The sequence below is a fragment of the Cetorhinus maximus genome, chromosome 6 (assembly GCF_964194155.1).
Source record: "Cetorhinus maximus chromosome 6, sCetMax3.hap1.1, whole genome shotgun sequence".
NCBI classification, from domain to species: domain Eukaryota; kingdom Metazoa; phylum Chordata; class Chondrichthyes; order Lamniformes; family Cetorhinidae; genus Cetorhinus; species Cetorhinus maximus.
In genome coordinates, this window is record NC_135884.1 from 34738283 (window position 1) to 34764986 (window position 26704).

Here is a 26704-nt window from a genome sequence, read left to right on the forward strand (position 1 = left end):
TTTAATGCATTAACTGTTTTCATGTGACAATTGTTACCCTGTAATTGTGAAGTTGCCAATTGAGATTGGGAGTGATGATGCACTTCAATTGTAAATCATTGGAAAATAAACAGTCTTCTGGGGAGGCCCCTGAGGAAATTAACTAGTACAAATCAAAACTAATGAGTAAGGAAAATAACGGTCCGGGGTGACGCCTGGGTCCTCACCGCCTCGTGTGAGAGGAATTTTTGAGTGGGTAAAGGTCGCCCTGCAGGTGACCCGCCTACTTTGTGGGATGCCGCAGCGCAGTGATCTGCCTGGCCCCGTCCCCCAAAAGCACCAAAATAAAAAAATACCAATTCGTTGCAATGCTATTTTATACATTTCTTTAACAAGGCTAATAATCTAAGCACCCCTAGTGAGCCTAGCTTCGCAATCTATTATAAACTTCAGATGCCAAAATAATTATATTCATGGCTTATTTAACTTAAGACTCTGTACAACAGATCATGAAGGTTAAACTATTATAAGCGAAGCACTAAACAAATTCCAGTTGTGAACTTACATAACATGTAGTAAAAGTATCCTAGTCAGTGGAAATAATGTCATGATGCATTGCAGCTTTCCTAAGTAAAGTCAGTGTGAATCATAAGTTAACAATTGTGCAAAACATCTTCAACATTGTAAAATGCTTACGAGAAATTTGACATTACTGTACAAATTTTATAAATAAAAATATCAACTTAAAATACCAAGAACAGTAGATATTGTATACAGGTTGAAGTAGCATAAGGGAGTGGCAAAATGGCCACTCCCATTGCACATTCCATCAGACTAGCCTTCAGATTATACGAACAAATGCATGTGCGACAAATCTCAACCCATTGGCTTACATTCCTATGGCATTTCCTGCATCTGTGAAGACTGGTCCATTATCTCTCGGGTTTTGTTTGTTGTTGTGAATCGACTTAAGAAAAGAAGCCAACAAGACATGTTTAAAATGTAATTGGTTTCAATGTTGAATAAACAAAAGAAAAATAAACCAAGTGGGGGAGGTCTTGAGTATGTAGACATTTGAGAGGAATTAGACCTTTTGCAGTAATAAAACAGAATGCTGGAAAAACTCAGCTGGTCTGACAGCATCTGTGGAGAGAGAGTTAACATTTCAAGTCTGACTCTTCAGAGTTGTTGCAGCTTGGTTTAAGTTCTGTGGCTGTTACTACTTAATATAAATATGGCACACCTTGTGGCAATGTCTTGAATGAAATATTTGAAGGGTTTTTGTGTCTTAAGTTCTTGTTGATCACAACCTGTTTATATAATTGACATGAAGTGTATTTGCTCAACTCCCTGGATAGATGCACTATTAATTTTACTAAAAGATGTGATGACTATATGGGTCTTTTTTAACTGCAGTCTTTGAATGTTGGCTTTTATAGTTGCTTGAAACTAATTAAAGTAGACACTCGTTTCCATTTTTGCCTCATTTGCCAGGCTTTGGTCAATTAATTACATGTAAAACTTAACTGCAATAAAAGGCTTTCTCCGTATCGGGCATGGAAGAAATACAGTATTCAATCCTGCTTGCAGCACAATTTGCTCTCTTGTGCGCGCATTCTATATAGACTTTGGGTTGTTGGCTTAATGGTGATATTTGCCTCTGCCAGGTTTATGTTGCTTATGTTCATAGAATGTTAGAATAAGAATTTCATTTCAGTCATAGCTTTGAATTTGTGTAGTTTATTGCCCTGACAAATTGGTGTCCTAAAAGCAGATTATGCTCTAATCTCTCATTTTAGAGTTTAATTATCTGTCAGTAAGACTTTCACAAGCTATATTTCACTGAATATTATGTTACCGTGATAACCCAGTGGGAGATAAATACTAACATTTAACCACCCAAATGGTTAATAACAGTGTACCAATTTAAAATGTGCCTTAGGTATTGAAAGTTGGTTTCTTTTAGCAGTTCAAAAAACCTAAGTAAATATGTACAGTTGCTCACTCATGGCCTCCTATGGGGATGGTAAAACCAAATGCATTCTACTAAAGCAAAACTATTTGGTTTTTTTTTGCTGGTGTGCATACTTGTCAGAATTAGTGGTAGCTTCAATAAATCCTGTTTCACATTCCATCAGACTAGCCTTCAGAATAAATGAACAAACACATGTACAACAAACCTCAAACTATTCATTCATGTTCCTTGATTGCACTTGGCAGAATTTGAACTTCAGTCACTTGATGGTTTCTAGATTTCATTCTGTAAACATAAATTTGCAGAATGTCACTCATTAGGATATAAATGCTATAAAATTGAATTATTCAGTTGAATATTAATTTGAAAAGTTGTTTTAATGGAAAGCTATTTGTCTACATTTACACATCAAATAACATCCCTTGAAGTTGGTTGTTGTTAGGACTAAAACTGAATAGAACTATTGTCTGCAACTCACTGGCTCATTCCCATCTTTCTACTGGTTGTGATTTATAATGTGGAGCTGTCAAAACCATTAATCTTTCGAGATGAAACAAACAACCACTTCTGTTTAAAGTTAGCTGTTTTATTTTGGTTTGCAAATAAATGGTGAATAAAGCTTCTATCTGCTTCAAGTGTAGCTTCATTAAATATATTTCCACCCCACCCCCCAAATCGTAAAGCATCTGTTTTGCGAGTTTATTTGAACCCAGGCATATTCTATGGGCATTGGCTACAGCGTGCACATTGGTTCTAATAATGCATTAACATGAACAATAAGTCTTGCAGGTTTTCCCTTGTCACTACACTTTGCTGTTTTTCATTATTTTCTTCGTTGAGTTTTGTACTTTCGTCATCTGCTGCTTATAGACACCTTTTTCTTGTCTTGTGGATACTGACATTTCTATAGAGGATTTTACAATAATGCTAGAAAATGAAGCAAAAGCCAACAGGTGCAGGCTTGAAAAATTGTTACAAAAGGAAAATCATGAGAATTGGTGGGAGGAAATAAGTGGTTAGACAAATCACAATTTTAAAATGCCCATCTCTACTGAACTCGGAGACTTTAGTTGGGCTGAACAATGAATGTGGGTGGCATAGTAACTGGTGTAACATGCTTGCAGTAGAATTTCATATCCGCAGTGCTTGTGGGTCCAGTTGATGCATCATGAAGACTCTTGTTCTGACCTAAATTAACCTCTGCTTTTAGTGAAGGTCACTTTGCTTCTGATTCATAATTGAAAGGTGAGTTTTTTCACTTGTCTAAACTTCAGTGCTTAAATGTGGAAGGAACTGTACTCTGAAATCAAAATTAACTTAGAAAAAAAGCCATATTTTTGTGATTTAGCTTGAATCTTAGAAGGGACTAATCTTGATGGCCTGGACATGTTCAATGCAGTAGAAATGATACAACCTGAAAAGTGTACTGAGGTGAGATCCCATCTGTCCACAAGATCCCATGACACTAGTCAAATATCACTGACATCAGCCATGCAAACAGATCATTATTATTTGCTGTTTTGAGATATTTTGGCTGTTTTTTGTTTTTATATGTAACTAATTGATCTACTTCACTGGCAGTGTCTTGGGATGTCCTGAGGGCATGATGGCCTATAAAGACTGGTTGTAATTAGTTGCTGAAAACATGCCTTGATACAGCAGCAGATCGATTAAATGGGACAACTGTAGGGCTCCAGTGCACCCTGATTTTGTTCATTGAATGGGATTCAACAATTAATTCATCAGTTGTATCTCCATACTGAGTAACCCTTTTGCTTAGCACTATTGCAGCTTCTCCATACTTGATTTGCATTTGGATAGACCAGCAGATTCATTGCATCCCTAAAGGTTAATTTGGTAGGTCTGCTCTGAGTGAATGGTTCAAGTTGGCTTGGTTTGTGACTTTTTAAAACATTCTGTTAAAGAATAAATTATTTTCTACTTGAGCTGTAGACAACAAGTAGAATTTGTCAAATGTTGTCTGTGTAGGTCTTCTGGAAAACTAACTTTCTAGAAACAAAGGTACTTGGTTATAACACTTACAGGTAGAGACTCATGGATTTATGAAGCATGCTTATTGAGAATTAAACATGTACAAGAGCACTTGCAGCAAAAGCTTCCCAATTTCTGTACATTCAAAATTTTGAGCTCAAAATAGTTAAGGCAGTTCAGACTTCTTTGGATTGAGATCTCTTCCCCCAGTATGTGCACTCTTCCACTTTAACTAATCCTTTTTTCCTTTTTTGTCTTTTTATTAGCTGATAGTCAGTCATTCTCAGCTAATGGCCGAGAAGGTAGGAGAGAGAATTGAATAACTTTATCATACCTATTGCCTAGGCAATGAGATATGAAGTATAAACACTAGTTGGGGTGGGGGTTACCAAAACTAGATTCATGCTGAGGTTTCTTAACCAATTTCAGCATGTACATTAATGTCAGAGCAACATTTTAAAGTGGTTCAGTTTCTGGCTGCCTTGAGTTACTTTACATCCAGATTGTTTTCCTTTTGAGTTTGGCTTTCCTCCTCCTCCACCCCACCCCAATCCTTAATCTGATTTTTATTCCTATTGCTACTAGATGGATGTGATTTTGTTTTAAGCCTGCACATCTGACCTGGCCAGCTGCATTGCAGAGATTGCCCTCTGCAATTCAATTCGAGGTTCACGGTGCCATATACCATAGTCTGCATGAGGAACTTTTTTTCCTGAAAAGTTAAGTTCAAAGGTCCTTTCATGCTCCATGCCAAGATATAGTACTTCCATGCCCACTCACCCACCATTCACTGCATAGAACTAATGAACCCTATGGCAGCAACAGGATGGTTTTTATAAAAAGTCTCATCATTGGTAACTTTCCACTTTTTTTAACTATAGGCCAATAAAAGGGTCTGGATGATTGACACTTAGTATCAGCTGTAACTGCAAGAACTTAACCTCTTCATCTTATGTGAATAAACATTGACAGACCTTGCTCTCATGTCAATTTCAAAATCAAGCACCAGGGGTTCAGGTATTTCAACAGGCTAATGAATTTCAGGGCTTTTGGCCAAGAAGGTCTGGATAATTCACACTTCTGTTGGCCTGTAGTAAAGTGGAAACCTTTTCTAACAGCATCCCATTGTCATTATAGGGCTCATTGGTTCCATACAGTGTATAGTGGGTGAATGGACATATAAGTGGCATGAGTGGCCATGGTGGGTGGACATGACATGGTATGGATGGGGAATGTGTTTTGTGGGGGGGTGGTGAGGGCTACAGGGCCTTGCTGTTATGACTGGGACAAAGTCTCTCAACACTGAGGTGGGCCTTTAAAAAGCCTGCCTCAGCACCTGGCAGCCCCTGTAGCTGTCTATAACTATTTTTTTTCCTGGGGCAGCTGGCCTGACAGCAGCCACAATGAAACATCCCCCGCCCTACATTGAAAATTCTGTCTTCCTGGCATTATCTTTGGAGGTTAGGCAGGCCGGGAATGTTCCCGACCCCTCCTAATCACCTCTGATGAAAATCCAGCCCTATCTCTTGTTTTTTTTCTTGGTGCTTGCTTTGCACGGTGTTTATTAGGGAAGAGTACCCATGAGTAACCAGCCACTTGAGTGCATTGAAATTCAAATGGAAAGTAAAATCCTGCTGGTGTACTTTCTATTGTTCAAACTTTAATTGGCTGCCTTTTGAACATCTTGTAATGTTTTGAGACCAGAAAATGGGTGGTGCAGTGAAGTTTGACAGGCGATGCAGATATTTTACAATAAAAGGAGACTTGAAGTTTTGTGCAAAAGATGAGGACCCAACTTTATAGTTCATTCATTGAAGTATACTTTTGAGTGGCTCCTCCAGTACACAATATAAAACTATATCCAGTATTCTTAAACTAAGTAAACATTATCTAAATTCTGAAATTTTAAATTGAAAACTTTAAAACTTGTGAATGCCATGTGGCATGTGTGCTAAAATTCTGTAGTCTTCTCTCCTTGGATTGTGAAGGATAAATGCAGCTGAGATTTGGAATTTAGTGTTATGCAAGAATTTGAGGGAATTGATTACTGCAGTCACTGCTTAGGGGGAAAACGTGATGGTATTGGAAATCAATTTTTTCAGAACTAAAATTTTAGCTTTCATTGTATAACCAGTTGGAATTTCACTTACTGTTGGCTTACTCCTTCTGGTTTTGATAAAGCCCTTGAAAACCAATAAGCCTGGTGTTACTGCCTTGCTGCACTTGTTTCTTGCGACCTGAGGCCAGTGTTCAGATTTAATGTTCAAACCTGCCTGGTTGGCTGGCACTCTTCAACAGCACCTTCCAGAACCACAACCTCTACCACCTAGGAGGGACAATAGCACCAGATGCTTGGGAACACTAGCAGCAAGTGCCACACATGTTGATTTGAAACTAATATCACGGTTCCTCCACTGTCACTGGGTCAAAATCCTGGAACTCCCTCCCTAACAGCACTGTGGGTGTACCAACGCCACAGGGACTGCTGCATAGGTGGCTCACTCACCTCTAGGGATGGGGAATAAATGCAGGCCTAACCCCAGCGATGTCCACATCCCACAAACAAATTTTAAAAATGCTTGCTAGTTACAATGCTATCTTTTTTTGTGCAGCTTCACAATTGGAAAGTTACAGCATGGGTTACCTCATTTTTAAAACCTGTAACTGCTACTTGGATGAATAGTGCAGAGAATTGGCCATCAGTCTACAGAGGCAGGTCACTCAACATTGGAATGTTAATATATGCCCCACCTGCCTTGCCAGCTTTGGAATATTTTTAACGTTAACTACATGTTTTGGGTGTAATTACTGAGCAAAAAATTTAGTTGTGTCAAAGTGGCACCAAGTAATTACCCTAAACTTGATTAGTATCTTTTGTACTCCACCCAACGCCAAATACCATTAAAGTAATTTCTTCTGAATTCCCACTTGATGATTGGCTGTAAAACTTGGCCTCAGTCATGTGTAATCCTACCTTCTGTCTTTTTGATCAATTCTTGTACCAGACCCTGAATGCTTTTGAAATATGAATGTAATAGAATCTGGATTGCATCTCCCTGGGTAGATTCTTGGCTCTAATGCAGGATCTTGAAAGATTGTTTATGCTATTGATTTATCAAATGGTATGCAGTGAAGGAACCAAGAGATTCAATGTAATTATCTATAACCTAGATAGGCACCTGGTGAACATGCTATTGACAACAGTTATTTATTTTAATTGGCCAACCTTGGAAGCAGTTCCATCTTGTTGGATTTAAGTTGTGAATTTCTAGATATGCTCTTTACAGCTTGCTGTTTCTTTTGGTAAAAGAGTTATCAAGTTGTCTTTGATTTATAATCAACGATGCTGAAGTATGTGAAGACACTTTAGTCAAATAATTCCCTGGAAGAAATGCAGGTAGTTGAATTTTTTGGGTTTTATAAATGCTGGGCCTGATTTGATTTAAAGTACTTTTTTTAAAATAGGGAACCTAAAGCCATAAGAACATACGTTGTAGATTCAATAAGGTGATGCTAGAGGGGGAAAATGAGGTACTATTTTAAGTGATGCAGAGTAGATGACAAGAATAGGGAAATTGAGCATGTTGCCACCTCCTAAAGCCTGCCCATGTTTCCGACAGCTTTGTTTGAATCCTTTGCCCCTACCATTGATTTGAAACAGCTCTAATCAGTCACAAGTTGCATTGTCTGACAGTGCACTTGTCTCCTTGTGTCTGCAGCCTTTAACAAGATTAACCACACCATCCTTCTTCAATGCCTCTCTCCTGTTTTCCAGCTGAGTGGGGTTGCCCTCGGCTCCCCTCTTGCCTATCTCTGGTTGTAGCCAGTGCATCTCCAGTAATGGCTTCTCCTCTTGTCTTCACCATCTCCTGAAGTATCCTCATGGATTTATTCTTGGTTGCCCCTCAGTAACATCACCCAGACATGGGATTGTCTTCTCATGTTTGCGCACTCCCAACTCATCCACTGCTTCAGACTGAACAATCATGATTGGATATCAGACTTTCTTCCGGTCAAATATCAGGAAGGCTGAAGTCATTATCTTTGGCCCCATTTTTATTGGACCCTTAATTGAGCCTCCCATCTTGTTCTGTCCATTGCAAATAGCTGACTTCCACCTCTCCATATCACCTGTCTCAACCCATATGCAATTGAAACACTGACCTGTGGGTGGAGCTGGGGTGTGAAGGCACAGGTGTTGATGTAGCGAACATGGGCAAATACGAAATGCAAGAAGGCATTAGAAACTTGCAGACTGGCCAGTAAAGTGGCAGATGAACTTTACTATTAAATTGAAGTGATCTACTTTGGTAGGAAAATAGAAACATCACCTCTAGCTTGAAGAGACTGAGAGCAAATAGATCTCAGGATACAGATGAACAAATCAAAGCTGCATTACAAGTCAGTGAAGCAATTAATAATGCTAACAAAGTACTGGGATTCATTTTTTAGAGTTATAGATTTCAAAAGTAGTAACGTCCAGGTTACACTTCAGGGGACTCTGTCTTTCTTACATTAAGACCAGAACTATGCAATCACTGGGACAGTGGCCAGGAGGGAATGTCGCATAACTATGATTACATCTATTGGGGAAATATTGAACAGTTTGGTCCTTTTTTTAATTGTTTCCTTACTTAAGAAATTGTCTTTAATCAAGTGGATAGAATGTACAATACTCTACCACTGGGAATGGTTGAAGCATATAGCTTCAATAGTTTCCTTTTGAAAACAAACAGACATGAGGGAAAGATATATGGATGCTGAGATAAGGTAGATGGAATCGGAAGAGACTGAGCATAAACACCTGTTTTGTGTTCAATTAGGTAGTCCCCCTCCAGATGTGACTAAGGACTATTAAACTGGTCTCCAGGCTGGTCTCTGATCCTACACACTCTGGTCCTACTCCAATGCTCACTCCTTACTTGTGCCCTTTCTTGCCTACAGTGGCTCTAACCTCCCCAACGCTTCCTGTTAAAATTATTATTCTCATGATTTAAATTCTCATAGCTTTGCATCATTAATCTCCTCCAGCCCTCAACTCTGTCCTTGTGCTTTCTTCCCCACGCACAAGCCACCTCATTGGTGATCATGCCTTCATCTGTACAAGACCCACACCCCCCTTCAAAGCCATCTCTTTGATCATCTGAACTGTCTTCCTTTGGCCGTGTAGCTACTTTTTTCCTGATTCAATGTGAAGCTCCTTTTTTGGATGTTTTTCTGTTTTAAAGGAGTTCTATAAATACAAGTTGCGGACCTCTCCATACTGAATATATCCATGTGAGGCTTCAGCTCCTCTTGCATCCATTGTTTCTGAACTCTGGATGGAGGACAAATTGCAAGCAGTTGGATTGCATGTCTGCTGTTGCTGACCTGAGCTTATTTCCCACTTGCAGGAAAAGTGATTTCACTAGCATGGAATGCATTTAGCTAGGTACAAAGAGCTTCACTCACAGCTGCTTTTGTTGAATGGTTGGCAGTAGTGTTGCGTAATAAGATCAAGCCCTGACAACTTGCATAGCAACTTCCACATTTCTTCAAGATTTTTTTCTCTCTACAACCCAGATTTGTTTTAAGCAAGGAGAATTAGACCCACTTGTGTATAACTAATTTAAAATTGTATGTCCCAAAATTAAATTTGTTTGAACATACTTGCCCGGATGTGCAGTTAATTCCTTGGTGGCAAAATGCGGGTTTTATTGTTACTGTCAACATTCTGATGTGTCCCTCAATACATTCTGCTGGAAATTAACCTCAGCACTTGATGAGCTGCTGAATGGTAAAGGCTTTCTTAAACAGTTAGATAAACATGTTGCTCCACCCCAGCATGAATTTAATGAATTTAGATTATTTTTTTTGAAAGACCGCTTTAGTTCTTCAATAGACTAAATACATAAACAAGACCTGATGATGTGCATTGATGATCTTGTTGCATCATAGCTGTCAAAAACAAACTACTATTGAAATTCAAAGCTCGCAGAGGTGTCTGTTTCTTAAACATTGGCAATGTTTCCTCTTTCAGGAAGTAACTTCCTATTTCCTCCACTCCACCCACCCTGCTTTAGGAGGGGAAGGTTGCACCAGTTGATGCTGTTTTAAATTTTCCTGTTAGACAGGAAAAGTCTTTTTTCTTTTTTCCCTCTCTCTCTCTCTCTCTCTCTCTCCCCCCCTCTCTCTCTCTCTCTCTCTCTCTCTCTCTCTCTCTCTCTCTCTCTCTCTCTCTTGCATTTGTAAGGTAACTTGATCCTCTTTTAGGTTTCACACTCATTGCATAACTCTGTTTTGTATTTAGTGCGTACTTTAACTGATGTAAATATTTTTGATCAAATACGACAGGAAAATTTAATTTTGAATGGTGGATTTAATTATTAATCCAACCTTTTTCAAGAAATTCTCCAATTGTGTGGTTTTCTTGGTTTCTTCCTGCTGCATTTCACTCTTACTGTTAAATGGTTTAGATCCCAACCACTGAGCAATGATATGACAGTCAAGATGTGTTTTATTCTATTCTGCTTCCTGTTCAGAGTAAATAACTGGCTTCTCAACAGTTCTTGAAAGTATGGATTTGTGCTGTGTGAATAGATAAGCATTGCTCAAGTAATGAAGTTATCTTCTTGTCTGTCCATGACTTTGAAGCCAGCATCTGGTATTATTTTGAAGCATGGAGCACAAGTTGTATACCCACAAAACAAATTTTGTGGATATTTTGGTAACTCTTAACCTTTTCTACATGAGCTACTAGACTTTTGAACAATTGTTTTGGAAATGCCAGGGCTCTACCATCAATCATTAGCTCATCCATTTAAACTAAATTTGTTTGTCATGAATACAAACATGTTGCCTAGCATCTGGATTTGAAATTAAAAATCAAAGAATTACCATTACTTGTGCCCCTTGTGGTTGAAAAGTGTTCAATTATAGTGTGGGGTATAATTGGTTAAAGGTGGGATTTTTGGAATTAGCGTAATTTAGAATGCAGTGTTTGGTTCTAAAATGGGAACTAGTCCTTTAAATGCTACTGAATTTTTCCATCTTGCTATATTTCTAAATAACACTGTTTTTGGTGTTCTGATCTGGTTCTGGCATAACTCTGTAAGATTGTATTATACCCCCAGGCATGTATTAAAACTTGATAATCAGCATTAAGGACACTTAAAAGACAAGATGCACTTGGCCTTCATGCCAATATTCCTGTGCAACAAGGTTGCACTTTTTACATTTGATATTATCTGGGGTGTGTAGGAGAGGAAGCTGAAGGAGTGATATTTATTTAAAAATTCTCATTTATGCTAATGCTTCAGGTTCAATAAAGTTTTTTTAAACTTATTGTGCAAATTTAAATTTTGCAACCAATTATTTATTTTTCTGAATGTGGGTGTTGGCCAGGTTAACATTTATTGCTTCATTCTTTATTTGAATCCAATTATAAAGAAACTATGAAATATCTTAAGTTTTTTTTTGGGGGTGGGGTGGTGGGGGGAAGAGTTGGTTGGTGAAAGAGTGGGATGGATTTTTTCCCTCTGCACCTGATATTGATGAAGCACTCGCTCATGGGGAAATCCATGACGGCAAGACTGCCCATGCAAGTATACCTGCAGGGGATGGCTCCATTTTGAAACCTCCAGCCCAGTCACCTGAGCTGGAGAGACACTGACACATGAGGAAAGGGGGAGGAATTCGCACCCCAGAGCAAAACACCCCCTCAAGGAAGGGTGTGACTGATGGAGCCAGGTAAAGGGATTTGGGAGAGGTTGAGAAGTGGATCCTGCAGGCACTGGTCCTGTCTGACGTTTTAATAATGTACTTGAGGACTGAGACTGCAGGGCAGACCAAGGCGCTGTGGCTCAGAAGGCTGGGGATGAAGAGCAGAATCGGAATATGATAGTAATGGGAGATTATATAATTTTGGGGAGGCTAGAAGGCATCCTTTGCAGCCAAGAATGAGAATCCAAAGGGTATGTTGCCTACTTGCTGCCAAGGTGAGATATCTCAGCAGCTGGAGAACAACTTGGGAAGGGGGTAAATCAAATTTGTGGTAAATTTGCAACAAATGACCTGGGTAGGTAGGAGCCAGGAAGAAGTCATACTGAAAAGATTCAGGAGTTAGACTCTAAAATTTAAAGCAGACCTTGAGGGTAAAAACTTCTGGATTATTGTCTGAGCCATGTTCAAATTGGCATAGGATCAAACACATCAGGAGAATTAAGACTCAAATGTTGTTGTGGGTCCAGTTATTTTTCATGAGACACTGGCACCAGTTCTGGGACAGGAAGGAGCTGACTAATAGGACAGGCTCCACCAGAACCAGGATAGGACCTCTGCCCTAGTTGTGTTAAGAATACTGAACCTGCTGCCACAGTGGTTGAAGCAAATAGTATAGATGCCTTGAAAGGGAAACTAGACTTTAAGCACATGAGAGAGAGAAGGGAATAGAAGGCTGTAGTGGTAGACTTAAATTAGGAAAGATGGCAGAATCCTGGAGAGGATGGCAGCTGCCATGGAGAACTTGATCCAGAACTTCGCTCCTGCGTGGCTGAACTCTATTGTTAATGTCATTGTTGGTCTCTAACAGTGTGTACTGGGTGCTGGGCAGCTCAATCTCACTCCAGCTACCTCTTAAGGAGTCAGCCTGAGACCTCCAGGCACCCGTGGGGTGGAGGATCAGCAGGTGTAACCCTGGGACTAACCATACAGATGACTGTCCAGCCCATCTGAATCCCCTCTTCTGTGACCCTCAGCAGCTCCAGCTCCACAAGCCGAGAGGGTGCCCCTGCCACGCTGCAGGTCCCCGAAAGCAAACCAGGGCCCCTCCAGTCTCCGGCTCCAGAGGACGCCCACCAAGGTCATCACAGACAGGGTGTAGCAGGCTGCCTCCACCTCCGTTGTGGATGTAATGGCAGGGTTAGCAAAGTTTAAGATGTACCTCCTTTTGGAGTCAAACAATTAAACTAAATTAACAAAACAAGGGATAAATTAAACACAGCCCCTAAGTTAGGGTCATTGCAAAACCAAAGACAAAACTTAAAGGAAACTTACAACATCAAACCAAAATGCGATTAAGAGGGTCGGTAAAGCACCCCAGCCCCCATGGTGCTCACTGGGCACGGAAGGCCTCGAGGATGCCGGCAGACACCGTGTGCTCCCTCTCCAGGGACACCCAGCCACGAACGTAGCCGCGGAAGAGGGGCAGACAGTTGGGTTGGATGACCCCCCTCGATTGCCCGCTGCCTGGACCTGTTAATGGCTAACTTGGCCAGGCCCAGGAGCAGGTTCACGAGGAGGTCTTTCTCCCTCCCGGCCTCCCTCCGCACCGGGTGCCCGTAGATCAGGAGCGTGGGGCCGAAGTGCAAACAAAACAGTAATAAAAGGTTTTTTAAATAACTGAAAAGGGAGTGCAGCCTACAACACCCTATGTAAACGTGGTCCATGGACTCCACAAGACCGCAAAAAGAGCAGGTATCTTCGGAGTCCGTGAACCTACACATTCTGCGGTTGTATGGAACTGCTGCATGCAACAGCCTCCACCCCAGGTCTCCGATGGAAAGCGGGAGGACGCCTCCATAGAGGGCCCCCATCAAATTATCCTTTTTTTTTTAATGAGTAAGTTTCAGTAACGCTGCTACTCGGTTTTGAACCGGGGACCTTTCGCGTGTTAGGTGAACGTGATAACTTTGCCGGCAGTTTCTGTTGTGTAGTGGTTAAGATGTAGTTACACAGCCTGGGCACCACTGTTAATCACTTGTATATATTGTTCACTATTGTCATAAACACCCCAAAAATGTCTCCTTGCCTATGGCTCCTTGTTCTGATGAGCAATGTTCAGGTCACTCGGATGTGGAACCTTTCTGCACAAGATAAAGGCAGGTGTCTCAGTCCAGGGCCTATTCCCTATGCTCTGTGCGGCCTTCCGAGCAAAGTTATGGTTTAGCCTCTCACTCCCTGGACACATTACTGATGCCTGCACCTCAATGGTGCTCGTCATTGCTGCCAGAATGTAGTGGGCAGAAGTCAGTGTTCCATCATTCTGTGTGCTCTCTGTTTAAGGTGTGGCTGGCCCCCATCTCTTCGGCATCTGTGATCAGTGACACTATGCTCCTGAAGGGGTCAGGCACTGAAGGTGGACAAAGGATCAGGTGCTTCTGAAGTTTCATGGTTCTCTCTATGGTGTGACCCTGATAACCAAGTGCAAGCAAGCTGCCCTCAGCCAGATAGGAGTCAAACATTCTCAGGCCATGTGAAGATCTATGGCGTCTCCTCACTGCACGTCGTCATCCTCCACAAATCTAGCAGCTATAAGGGTCTCCCGAGCATGCCTGCCTCGTCTGGCCAGTGCGAGTGCCTCATCCCAGTCATTGTCACCTCCAAGGACCTGCTCACACTCATCCCTGACAGTGGTGTTTGCAACAGAGGAGACCTCCAGCTCCTCTCGCCGTTGCAGAGCCAGGTTGTAAAGGGCACAGCAGACTACTATGCATGATGCCCTCTGGACTAGATGTAGGACTCCGCCAGTCAGGCCTATGCACCGGAACCTCATTTTCAGCATCCCAATGGTCTTCTCCACTGAGTTGCCGCATGAGCCTCATTTATAGGTTCACTATGCAGTCCAAGGCCGCCGTATGGGAGTCATCAGCCACATCCTTTGCAGGTAGCCCTTGTCCCCAAGGAGCCAACCCTGGAAGACATCTAGGACCTGTGACTGACTGAGGATGTCGGTACCGTGGAAACTGTGTGCTCAGACCTGCAGGATGCATTTGTGTTGACTGCACACCAGCTGTGGTTTCAGCGAATGGAAGCCCTTGCAGTTGACGTAATTGACTGTTGCAATGGAGATTTGAGTGCATTTGATGGCCCACTGCCTGTGGAAAACCAGAGATTTGGGTAAATCCAATTGCTCTTGCACCCTGGCTGTCCTGGTCCTAGGTGAAATGCACAAAGTTGTGCCCTCGCAAAGATGGCATTCCTAACCTCATGGATGCATTTGTGGGTAGAGGCTTGTGATATCCCAAAGGTCATCTGTGGAGCCTAAAAGTCACTGGTGTAGAAATTGAGCACCGCTGTCATTTTTCAGTCACTGGCAGTGGATGTCCTCCATGTCCCTATGGTGCTAAATCCTGCAGCAGCTAGTAGATGTGACCAAGCACTTCCCTAGACAAGTGCAGTCTGACACTGGTTCTTGGTCATCTGTAGAAATGGCAGGTGGCATCTATAGACCCTGGTCTAGCTAGGTGCCAACCAATGGCCTGCTGTGGGCACCCCCCCCCCCTCCTTCTTCTAGAGGGTGCTGCTCCTCCCTCTGTGCAGTCAGGCACCTCCAGTCACACCCTCCTCCATCATCTTGGCTCTCTAAGCCATGAGACATACAGCTAGGTCACCAGGCTCCATGATGCTGAAGTCATCATTCTGCAGGATGAAAGAGCAACACATGGGTGTACTGAGAACCTGTCTTGGTTGAGTCTGAAGGATCCTTAATGCATCTTGGAGAGTGCTGGCCACCACTTGGGTGGCCTGGGATTAGTGCGCTGCATGGCTGCCCAAAACCCCACCCACCTCTGCGTCATTCCACGTGACTGATTTTGGCAGCCGCTTTACCCATAGGACTGCATGCTGTGCTGTTAGGCACAGGCATTCTCCTAACCTGAGTTGCAAAGCTGATCTGCAGGGATCGTTCCCCCCGGGACACCCTGGTCCACTCCATTACCCCCTACACCTCAACCTCATCCCACAGCACCTTCCCATGCAACCGCAGAAGGTGTTACACCTGCCCCTTTACTACTCCCCACCCACCCCTCACTGTCCAAGGGCCCAAACACACCTTTCAAGTGAAGCAGCACTTCACTCGCACTTCCCTCAATTTAATCTACTGCATTCGCTGCTCCCAATGCGGTTGTCTCTACATTGGAGAGACCAAACGCAGACTGGTTGACCGCTTTGTGGAACACCTTCGGTCTGACCGCAAGCATGACCCAGACCTCCCCTGTCACTTGTCATTTCAAAACCACCCTGCTCTCAAGCCCACATGTCTGTCCTTGGCCTGCTGCAATGTTCCAGTGAAGCTCAACGCAAGCTGGAGGAACAGCACCTCATCTTCCGATTAGGCACTCTACAGCCTTCTGGACTTAACATTGAGTTCAACAACTTCAGATCATGAACTCTCTCTCTCTCCTCCATCCTCACCCCCTTTCCGATCCCCCCCCCCCCCTTTTCCAATAATTTATATTTTAAAAATATTTTTCTTTTCCCACCTATTAAATTTATTTCGATAAAACGAGATATCGTTTTATCTCCACCTTTTAGCCCATTTCAGTCCCTTCTCTCTTCCCACCCCCACTAGGGCCATCAATCACTTGTTTGTCCTGCTTTCTACCCTTATTGTCACCATTAGCACATTCCTTAGATAATATCACCACCATCAACACCCCTTCGTCCTTTTGTCTAGACATCTTTGGCAATCTCTTCTTTGCCTCCACCTATCACTGGCCCTCTATCCAGCTCTACGTGTCCCACCCCCCTCAACCAGCGTATATTTCACTACATTTCTATATTTAGTTCTGTTGAAGAGTCATTCGGACTCGAAACATTAACTGCGTTCCTCTCAGCAGATGCTGTCAGACCTGAGTTTTTCCAGCTATTTTTGTTTTTGTTGCAAGGCTGCACTGTTAGCTTGAACCAAGGGGGGAAGACTGGTTCAAACTGGGATGACCATTGCAAGGGGTTGTGACTGCTCCACAGCCAACTTTAGCATGGAGATTAGGCTCATTGCACAGTCATCCAACTGTTCTGCAGTTCACTAAAACGCTCATTACTTTGCGGTATGTGGTTGAGGGGTGAAAATCTCTGGAGCATTTGGTGGCACTTTGTTCTGCGTTGTTTGATTTGGGCAGGGAAGCTAGAGACCCAACTCCAGTCACATCAACGTGGCTGTGCCTGAATTTCTTGGCTGCAGAGGAATGGTCACCTTTTTCATACAAGCTTTCCCTAATGCATAACCGTTTCAATCGCCCATCCTTCACATGCTTATTCGCTACCCTCCGCCACAGAGCAGCCCTTCCCACCCCCTCTCTCCTCCAACATGCATCAACCTTGAAGCCCAAAAGTTGGTAACACATTTGCACTCCTGCAAACCTTATTTCCGATACTATTGAAATGAAAAGCTCCTCCTCCGCACTTCCCACTTCACGTTGGCTGGGGCCCCTAAATTCCGCTTTTGAAGATGTGGAGGGTGGGCTGGGGGTGCAAAACTAGCTTTGCCTGTCCAGACTTTTTTTCCCATGTAGGAATCTCTAAAATGGTGAATCTTTAGATTGTTACAAACCAAGCCCCTATTAAATTGTGACTTCACTGTCAGTTGCTGCAGATGCTGACAAAAATGCTGGAAACAGTAAGCAAGCAGCATCCATGGGGCAAACAGAATTTTCAGGTTTTCAGTGTGTTAAACATTCTCTCTCTTCTCTTCCCCCCCCCCCCCCCCCCCCCCCCCAATCAAATTACCATTCCACAGATGGCCTGACCACACACGTTTCCAATATTTGCTTAATTTTGTTCCAGAAGTGATTATTATAAGTTGTGTTCGCAATGCGGTGTCAGCTGTGGCTCAGTCCATAGCACCCTCGCCTTTGAATCACAAGGTTGTGGGTTCATGTCCCACTCCTGGAAACCAAGAACTGTGATTGTACTCAAAAGAGTTGCAATCTGTGACTGTTGATAACTCAATAGGATAATGCTGAGCTCCCACTTGAACTTTAACATTGAGTACAGCCAATGGCAGGCTATCTACTTGTCAACCACACTCAAATGTACAGGTGAAAGGTTCTAGTCTAATTTACGAATAGTGCATAGAAGTCAGATCATCTCCAAATGAATCTTATTGACTTGCAATCCAGTTCTCAGCAATTTGCTCCAACAGTTTTTCAAAAGGCCACTTTTTTTTTTTTTGCAATTATTTGTCCAACTTTAGGCTGATATCTCAAGTCTGTGCTCCTGACTTCAATTTGCTTTTCACTTCCAATTGAACTTTATGGTTTAAAAATGTTTTCGGAGCTAGGATTTGCATTAACTATACAGGTGCTGGCTCAAACCTATTCGGGGGGGGGGGGCGAAGAGAAGAAGGTACCTTCCTAAGTTGAATTGTGCACCCGTTAACTTTTTTTGTAGAGATATCTACAGACTAGTTAAATGCCATTTGATTAGCATTCTAGCTAGTTCTTCAATTGGTGCAAGTTAAACTTTGTAAAACCAATCAAATTTTATGCTTAAGACCTATATTTTTAAAATAAAAATTGTATGGTCCCATTTCTTTTTAATTGATTTATGGGATGTCGCTACAGTGCCAGCACTTATTACCCATCCCTAATTGCTCTTAATGGTGAGCTGCCTTGAACCACTAATCATGTGGTATAGATGCACCTGCAGCATTGATGGGAATTCCATGATTTTGACCCAGAGAAGGTGAAGAATTGGCAATATAGTTCCAATTCGGGATGGTGTGTGGTTTGGAGGGGGACTTCCAGGTGTCTGCTGACCTGTCTTTCTAGGTGGTAGAGGTCATGGGTGTAGAAGGTGCTTTTGAAGGAGCCTTGGTGAGTTGCTGCAGTGCACCTTGTAGATGGTACACACTGCTGCCACTAGTGAAGCAAGTGGATGTTGAAGGTGGGGGATGGAGTGCCAATCAAGCGGGCTGTTTTGTCCTGGATGGTGTCAAGCTTCTTGAGTGTTGTGGGAGCTGCACTCACCCAGGCAAGTGGGGAGTATCCCACTGCTGACTTGTGCCTTGTAAATGGTGGACAGGCTTTAGGGAGTCAGGAAGTGAGTTACTCTTTGCAGAATTCCCATCCTTTTGTCTGGTTCTTGTAGCCGCAGTATTTATATGCCTGGTCCAATTCAGTTTCTAGTTGATGTCAATGCCCAGTATATTGCTAGGACCTGTAGGATGTGATGAATCTAATCTGTGGAATGCTGATCCCTTTTTGAACTTCAATTCTAATGGTCAGCAATTTAAAGGTGAGCAAAGCTTTCTGTTTATAATCCCAGTGTCAAAGGAATAGAGCCTGAGCTTATCCCTGTGGAATAGGTGGTGATGCATCCTGTCCAATTAACTTCCACTCTGATATTTATACATTTGAACTTGTAAGTAGATCCATTGAGGAATTGTGCTAGTGTAAAATCTAGAGGGTAAAGATATTGAACTCTTGCTAGCGTACACTTCCTGTCTCTCTCTAGCTATATATTTTTAGCCCAGAGACCTTGAACTGCTGAGTCAATTAATTTGGAAAGGAATGTTTGCTGTTTTCACGTGTCCCCAAAGACATCAAGCAGATGAACTACAATTTATCATGTGACTCAATCCAATTTCTGCATTTGCAAAATTCTTGCAGTTGACATGTGGAAAAGTATCTACTTTTTAAAAAGTTTATATCCATAGAATTATCCAAAAGATTGTTGCACTGCACTGCTTCGGGCTGATGAGCAAAGGGATTACAGAGGGTGGATGGGAATATGGAATTGTGGTTAAAATCAGATCAGCCATTATTGAATGGTGGAGCCGGTCTACTCCTAATTTGTATATGTGTTTTAATGTGAAATTAAAACGTAAATTGGATGCTACCTGAGTTTCTGTTTAAATATTTAGATCTGAATGGGGAAAGGAGTAGATTCCATATCTACTTGAGTTGAAGGGTTGCAGTAAGTGGGATAATTAATAGTTCCATTCAGCTGGCTAATCCTGCTAAAAGGCTGGTAGCATTTGCTCATGTCTTTATGCAAAGGTGAATTATTACAATAGCCCCTGTAGAGATTGCCAACTTTACAAAGAATTTGAATTTCCAGTGGCTGCATAGAAGATTCACTTGACATGATTTCAAGTTGAGACTTTTACTGTAAAAAGCAACATTAGTGGTGAGTCAATCACTATTTATTTAGTAGGCAACTACAGAAAAGAACACCCATGACCTTTTTCTGAAAATCCCCATGCTGCGATTATATTTTATGCTGTCACTTTTTTTTCCTTAATGTGTCTGTTTAACTTTAAACTTGCTCCTGAAGAGTTATTTTTCACACTCGATAGCCTGCTGCTACTTTTTTTCCTTTTCTCCCAGCTGCTGCTTTTTTTTTCCCTTTCTCCCAGCTGGGTAACTAACCATTACAACTGACTTTCACTGTGGGTTTACACTGGAGATTTCTTCTCTAGCCCAAGTTGGCCAGATGTGAGCATCTTGCATCTCAGCAAGTCTGACTCATGTCCTCAAGCCTGGGTGGCTTGGTTGCTAGGAAAAATTCAGAGCAGGTCACAGTGCCCCTTCATTCTTCCATTTTACTTTAAGAAATCTAAAGAATCTCAAAACAAACTTACAAACTTCGTATTTGTAACCAAACTCTGGAGAAAAGTGCCACAAAGTTCTGGGATGCTTGGTGCACAGGATGTGTTCTCAATAAGTTTGTGGAATGGTTAACTCTTGCATGATTGAACAGTAACGGGAATTTGCCCAACAGTTTGGTTTTGCAGTTCACCTGTACAGAAATCTCCCATGCACTGAGTGAAAAGTTCCTATTTATAGCTTTTTAAAAACTTAATGTCTTGACTATTGTGAGAGGATCACCATCTTGCCATTTCCTGAAAATGTTCATTAGGTGAAGTATCTTATGGAACAAGTCTAATTTGGGAGTGAAGGGTTTCTTGACCTGACGTTTCATCCTTACACACACTATTAAACAGTAGGATTTCTAACCCTCTGCCTGACATACTCCACCTGGTCCCTGTTTTACAATGTGGGGAACAATGGGCATGATTAAGATTAAAAGCAAAAGCGACTGGTCATCAATAGTTTTTCTTCAAGGTTGATGCCAATTCCTCTCAATTACTCTTTCTACTCCCCATCTCTCCACAGTCTGATTATTCTTTTAATTCTACTGTACACCAACAATATTGAACTGAGCTTTAGTGTTACCTCTAAATGCATTGGTGCTACTCGTATTATAAACTTAAAATAAGTTTGACATTTTTCTCTTGGTGCAATTATGTCAAATTTAAGAATTCATGGTCAAAGGTAATCTGACCTAAATACTCCCAACTTGGGTATGAAATATTTCCTTTTTCTCTGCCAACCAGTCAGGGGAGGGAGAGCTGCATTGGGGAAATTACAATGGAAGAGTTCTTGGAGTTTAAGTTCAGTGATGCAGTTTGGTCAAGTTTTCCTAAAAACTGGTCTAATCTGTCGTCTGAATTTAAAGGTTTGATGCCTATTGCATAACAAAACTACTCGAGTCTGGTACAATTTAAATCCTCTGGAGTTGATTCTAAAATCTATATATGAAGTTGAAGTTTTAAAGTTTTTTTTTGTGAAGTTATACAGCTGCTAGTTTTAGTCCCAGCTCTGCTATTCTAAATTTACTGTAGTGTCCATTCTGTAATAAATACATTACCAAGGCTCTTCTGACACCTCCCAAACAACCACCTTGTAGGACAAAGACAACAGGTGCATTTGGATCACCATTCTCATCATCTTGACTTGGACATATCATTGTCAGAAGCTTATTGTGGGTTGCTGCTTCTGTACATGGGAATGTAAGAGTTTGGTTTTCATTCATTTACGGGATGTGACCATCACTGGCTAGGCTAGCATTTATTGCCCATCCTTGAAGGTGGTGGTGAGCTACCTTGATCAGCTGCAGTCCCCTGTAGTGTAAGTACACCAACAGTGCTGTTAGGGAGGGAGTTCCAGGATTTTGACCCAGTGGCTGAAGGAAAGGTGATGCGGTTCCAAGTTGTGATGGTGATTGGCTTGGAGGGGAACTTCCAAGTGGTGGTGGTCCCATCTATCTGTTGTCCTTCTCTTCTAGATGGTAGAGGTTGTGGGTTTGGAAGGTGCTGCCTAAGGAGCCTTGGTGAGTTTCTGCAGTGCATCTTGCAGATGGTACACTGCCACTGTGCACCAGTGGTGGAGGGAGTTTATGGATGTGGTGTCAATCAAGCAGGCTGCTTTTGTCCCGGGCAGTGTCAAGCTTCTTGTGTTGTGGGAGCTGCACTCATCCAGGTAAGTGGGGAGTATTCCATCACACTCCTGACTTGTGCCTTGTAGATGGTGGACAGGCTTTGGAGTCGGGAGCTGAGTTGCTCACCACAGGATTCCTAGCCTCTGACCTGTTCTTGTAGCCATAGAATTTATATGGCTAGTCCAGTTCAGTGTCTGGTCAATGGTAACCCCAAGGATGATGGGGGATTTGGCAATGGTAATGACATTGGTTGTCAGGGGTCATGGTTAGATCCTCTCTTGTTGGAGATGGTCATTGCTTGGCACTTGTGGTGCAAATGTTACTTGTCAGCCCAAGCCTGGATATTGTCTGGGTCTTGCTGCATTTGGACCTGGACTGCTTCAGTATCTGAGGAGTCATGAATAGTGTGGAACATTGTGTGAATATCCCCACTTCTGAACTTATGATGGAAGGAAGGTCATTGAAACTGCTGAAGATGGTTGGGCCTAGGATGCCTACCCTGAGGAACAGCATCTCTGACCACCTGGAAATGATGTCATTGCAGCTCATATTGAGAAATTTGAAAATTACTTTCCTTGATGTGATAATTCATGTGGTTTGGGTTTTTAAACTTTATAATTTGATGGAGCTTTTCCCAAGCCTTAAGAATTTTTACAGAACAAATTGTTCACCAAAAACATTGGATTTTGAATGTCACCAAAGATTTTGTCCAACTTTTAACTTTAACTTTTTTTTAAAATGTCAAGTTATAAGGAATTGAGGAAGAAACTGACCTTTCAAAATGACTTGAAATAAGTGGTAGAAGGATTTGTTCCCAATCACTTTGAAAATAAATATCACATTGTGTCAGGAGATGCATTACAAAATAGCAAATACAGCTGTTCTTTAAAAAAACATAGCTTTATCTACCAGGTCATAGAAACCTTTTTTAATAGAGCTAAGCAATTAAAGCTATGCCCCTGGAGATAAAAGCAAAAAACTCTGGATGCTGGAAATCCAAAATAAAAATACCTGAAAAAGCTCAGCAGGTCTGGCAGCATTTGCGGAGAGGAACACAGTTAACATTTCGAGTCCGTATGGCTCTTCAACAGAACTAAGTAAAAATAGAAAAGAGGTGAAATATAAGCTGGTTTAAGGGGGGTGGGTGGGACAGGTGGAGCTGGATAGAGAGCCAGTCCTTGGAGATATTGGGCAAGTACATACCAACCACTGACTTCTTGAAGCTGTGACTTCTTGTTGAAAGACTGATGGCTTGCCGTATCTAGACAACTTGAGCATTTAAGAGTGCCTCCTGACAAGTTGAGTTGAGCCAGAAATAATGGCGCTTCATGGCAGAATTTCACTAACTGACTTGAGGCAGTAAAAAATGGTGCCTTGATCTCTGGGACAAATGGCCTTTTACTTTGCTTCATTTAACTGGTGTTTCGCATTTGTGTATATATTGTAAAATGACATCCTCTGTTCCAATTATTACTATCTTCCAATCAACATGGGTTGAGTTTGTTAAATACATGATCTATAGAAGTGATTCCGGATCTGTTCTTTTATGATGCTGTGAAAGTGATTTTTAATATTGTCTGCCTGCTACTGGCAATGCAATGAAGCTTTTTCTACAGTGACTGAGGAAAGTGGCTTTTTGAACTGAATATTTTGCACTATAAAATGTTGATGCATGAGCTAACTGAATTCATAACCTATTTGTAATTCAGTGCAATGAATCTCAGATCTCAAGCCCTCAGTGGAACAATAGGTAGACGGATAAAAATGCCAATTCTTGGTTTGGCATTACTGGGCTGGGTGCGCACCCAACTCTGTTTTGCATTTAAAAATACAGCCACAACCATCCTGTTTATGGCGTGATCAAATGCAATCAGTGTTTTGATTTTGTAACTTGGTCTGACATCCAATTGTTGCTACTACATTAGAATAGACAAAATTAATCTCTGCCTGAATGGAGAGGCTGAATCCCAAACCATCTAATGACCTTGCTGTTCATCTGCCAAAATTAAGTATTTTTATCCCGGCATTGCACTCCTGACGACAGTACTCTCCAGATCTGAACATTTGGCACTACAAGTTGCATGCCCACCAGTTGAAGGACTTGGCCAGATTAGTGCTCCTGTGCACTGAAATACAAGTTTAATTGATTAAATGCCAAACTAATTTACTGGATACCTAATAGCTTGTATTAGGACTGGAATATGTCTGGAGCTCTGCTACAATCCTGCCCAGTTCCTGATCTCTTGGCATTTGGCAGTCCTGATCTGAAACAAGCTCTAGATTTTATGGAAGGCAGAGCCTGTGCGCGCCCCCCCCCCCCCCCCCCCCCCCCGCCCGACCAGAGAACTCAATTGATTGCTTTATCTTGCTTTTGAATGTGATAATGTCTGAACACAACCTTATCTTTTTTTGGCCATGGCTCATAATTTTGCTCTTGCCTTGAACAGAGTTTTTAATGTTACTCTTGAAATGCTGCAACAGCATTGTTAATGCTGGAAGAGCAGTGGGATGTGCTACTGGAATATTGCGTTTGTAGAATTTCATTCTTGTAGGTCAGTTTTGTGATTTGGTGGATCTTGTGTTGCTCATGATAAGTTAGGTTTGCCTATTGATCAGCCTTAATCTAAGCACAAATGCAAGAGCTGAGGGTGCGTTCCTTTTGCATCAAGGTAAGTAGGGCACCCAAGGAGCCCCAGTAAAACAAGTCAGTGCATGTTGTACCTGACAAATGGTCATGATTAAGTCATCATTTGCAGGATATCCCAAAAACCAATTTTGTTTGCTTAATGAATGGCTTTCCCTCTTAGTATTAGCAAGGAGTGAGACTTTACTTTTGTGTTCAGCTCCATCCATAATCATCCTCCTCTAATAAAGCAGCTTGAACCATTTGAACCTGGATAACACCCAGTTGACAGCTCGCAGCTAAGTACAATCTCTAAAAGACCTGGGATCTTTCCTGACCACCTTGATGTCATTGCCATAACCCAATTTTGGTATCTGGGGTAATAAAATGCTGGGAAAAACTCCTGTCCGACAGCATCTGTGGGAAGAGAAATTGAGTTAATGTTTTTAGTTTGTATGACTCTTCAGAGAAGAGACACAGACTCGAATGTTAACTCGTCACTCTCCACAGATGCTGTCAGTCCTGAGTTTTTCCAACATTTTTTTTTTATTTCAGATTTCCAGCATCTGCCATATTTTGCTTTTGTTTTGGTACCTGGGGACCTGGTTGATAGGACTGGAAAAGTAACACTGGTTATAATGGCTTGCTTCAAAAGCATCTCAGCCCTGTGATTCCTATCACACAGAAGGATAAGAACATTAATACCACATGTTTATTCCTCTTTGAATCTTGCACCATCCTGTTCCTTTTTAATACGTAAGATCTTGTAATACCCTATTTGGTGCTATTAGCCCAAGTGCAGTAATTTTAGGAGAATATCCCCCACCTCCAGCTAACCAGGGTAAAACTAAATGGCGCTTCCAGCATCAATCAATGAACAAATTTGAAAGGGGTGGGTGAAGGTTTGGTGCTGGCATCAAAGGGTGCGCAGATTTAAACGAAGTTCAATATCCCCTCCGACAAAGTTCCTGTTCTAGAAACTGGTGTGCTACACGTGGAAGATCCTTCACCTTGCTTCCTTTTTATACAACACAATGTAACTTGGATGCGCAGTAAGGGTTCTGTTCTCTATTTATGCAAATTAAGACTAAAGGTGCTGCTTTCTAAAGTGTTCTAATAAATCTGATGTGCCTAATGGACAATACTTAAACCCATCTTGACTAGCTTATTCTGAATCTCTTCCCAAACTTGTCCTCAAGCACTTCATTAGAGCATTATCAAACAAAGTTTGGCACTGAATCTCCTGGACAGGCAATCAAAAACTTTGGGCAGAGGTAGGTTTAAGGAAAATTGAGTGGAGAGGTTAAAGGAGGGAATTCAAAAGCTTGGGGCCTAGGCAGCCAAAAGGCACATCCACCAATGGTGTAACATTGAAAATCTGATGCGCTGGAGACTAGAATTGGAGGATTGCAAAGACTTCAATCCACTCTACCAGGCAGATGGGCCTTAATTTAACCTCAGAATACACCTCCATCAATGCAACATGGTGTCAGAACATGTCTGCCTAGATTTATATTAAAGCCCTGAAGACAACTTCTTATTTGGATGAGATTGCTAAGTCAAGCTGAGAGAGAAGGATGGACAAAGCTTGGAAAACTGACATGTTCCAATGGCCTAGATTTGACTTTACATGGCCTGGCATTTGTGACCTGTGACAAAACAGGGGCACTCCTTGATCTGTTTCACTGATCTCGCAAGAAATTTAACTATCTCAACTGATTCCCAGCATGGAACTGTGATATATGTTATCAAGCTGTCTAATCAACCACATTGAAGAATTCTCTGACAGTCAACCAGAAAACAAAGTAATAAAATTAAATCAATTTGTAATATTACAATGTAAAATAACAATTGGGACCTTCGCATGGGGTAAAGTAGGAATTCCAATGTTAAACTTAATTAGAATAATTTAAAAATTGTTTTGAAACTCTTGTCAAAACACTCCATTATGATAATTACAACTCTCAATTTTTTTTCAAAGTCTGATCTTTTCATCAATAGCTATTACTCAGTTCAGCATTTTTTTAAAAAAAACACCCCAGTTATGCCTGAATGAGGTGGAAGTTTTTTAATAGGGTTTCTAACAACAATGAGAGCAAAAAGGGATAGTCTTGCCAAATTAATGTGTTCACAAGTGAGAGTGTGCACAGCGC

The 26704-nt window shown here is 41.7% G+C and overlaps 1 protein-coding gene and 1 non-coding gene across 6 annotated transcripts in view; both read left to right on the forward strand.

Moving 5' to 3' along the window:
* LOC144681709 (filamin-B-like) overlaps positions 1-26704 on the forward strand; it is a 164580-nt gene that overhangs the window by 57925 nt on the left and 79951 nt on the right. The gene's annotated exons all lie outside the window — the stretch shown is intronic.
* On the forward strand, positions 152-299 carry LOC144682340 (U12 minor spliceosomal RNA). Its single transcript, XR_013576995.1, has one exon. It is a non-coding gene; the product is annotated as a U12 minor spliceosomal RNA (small nuclear RNA).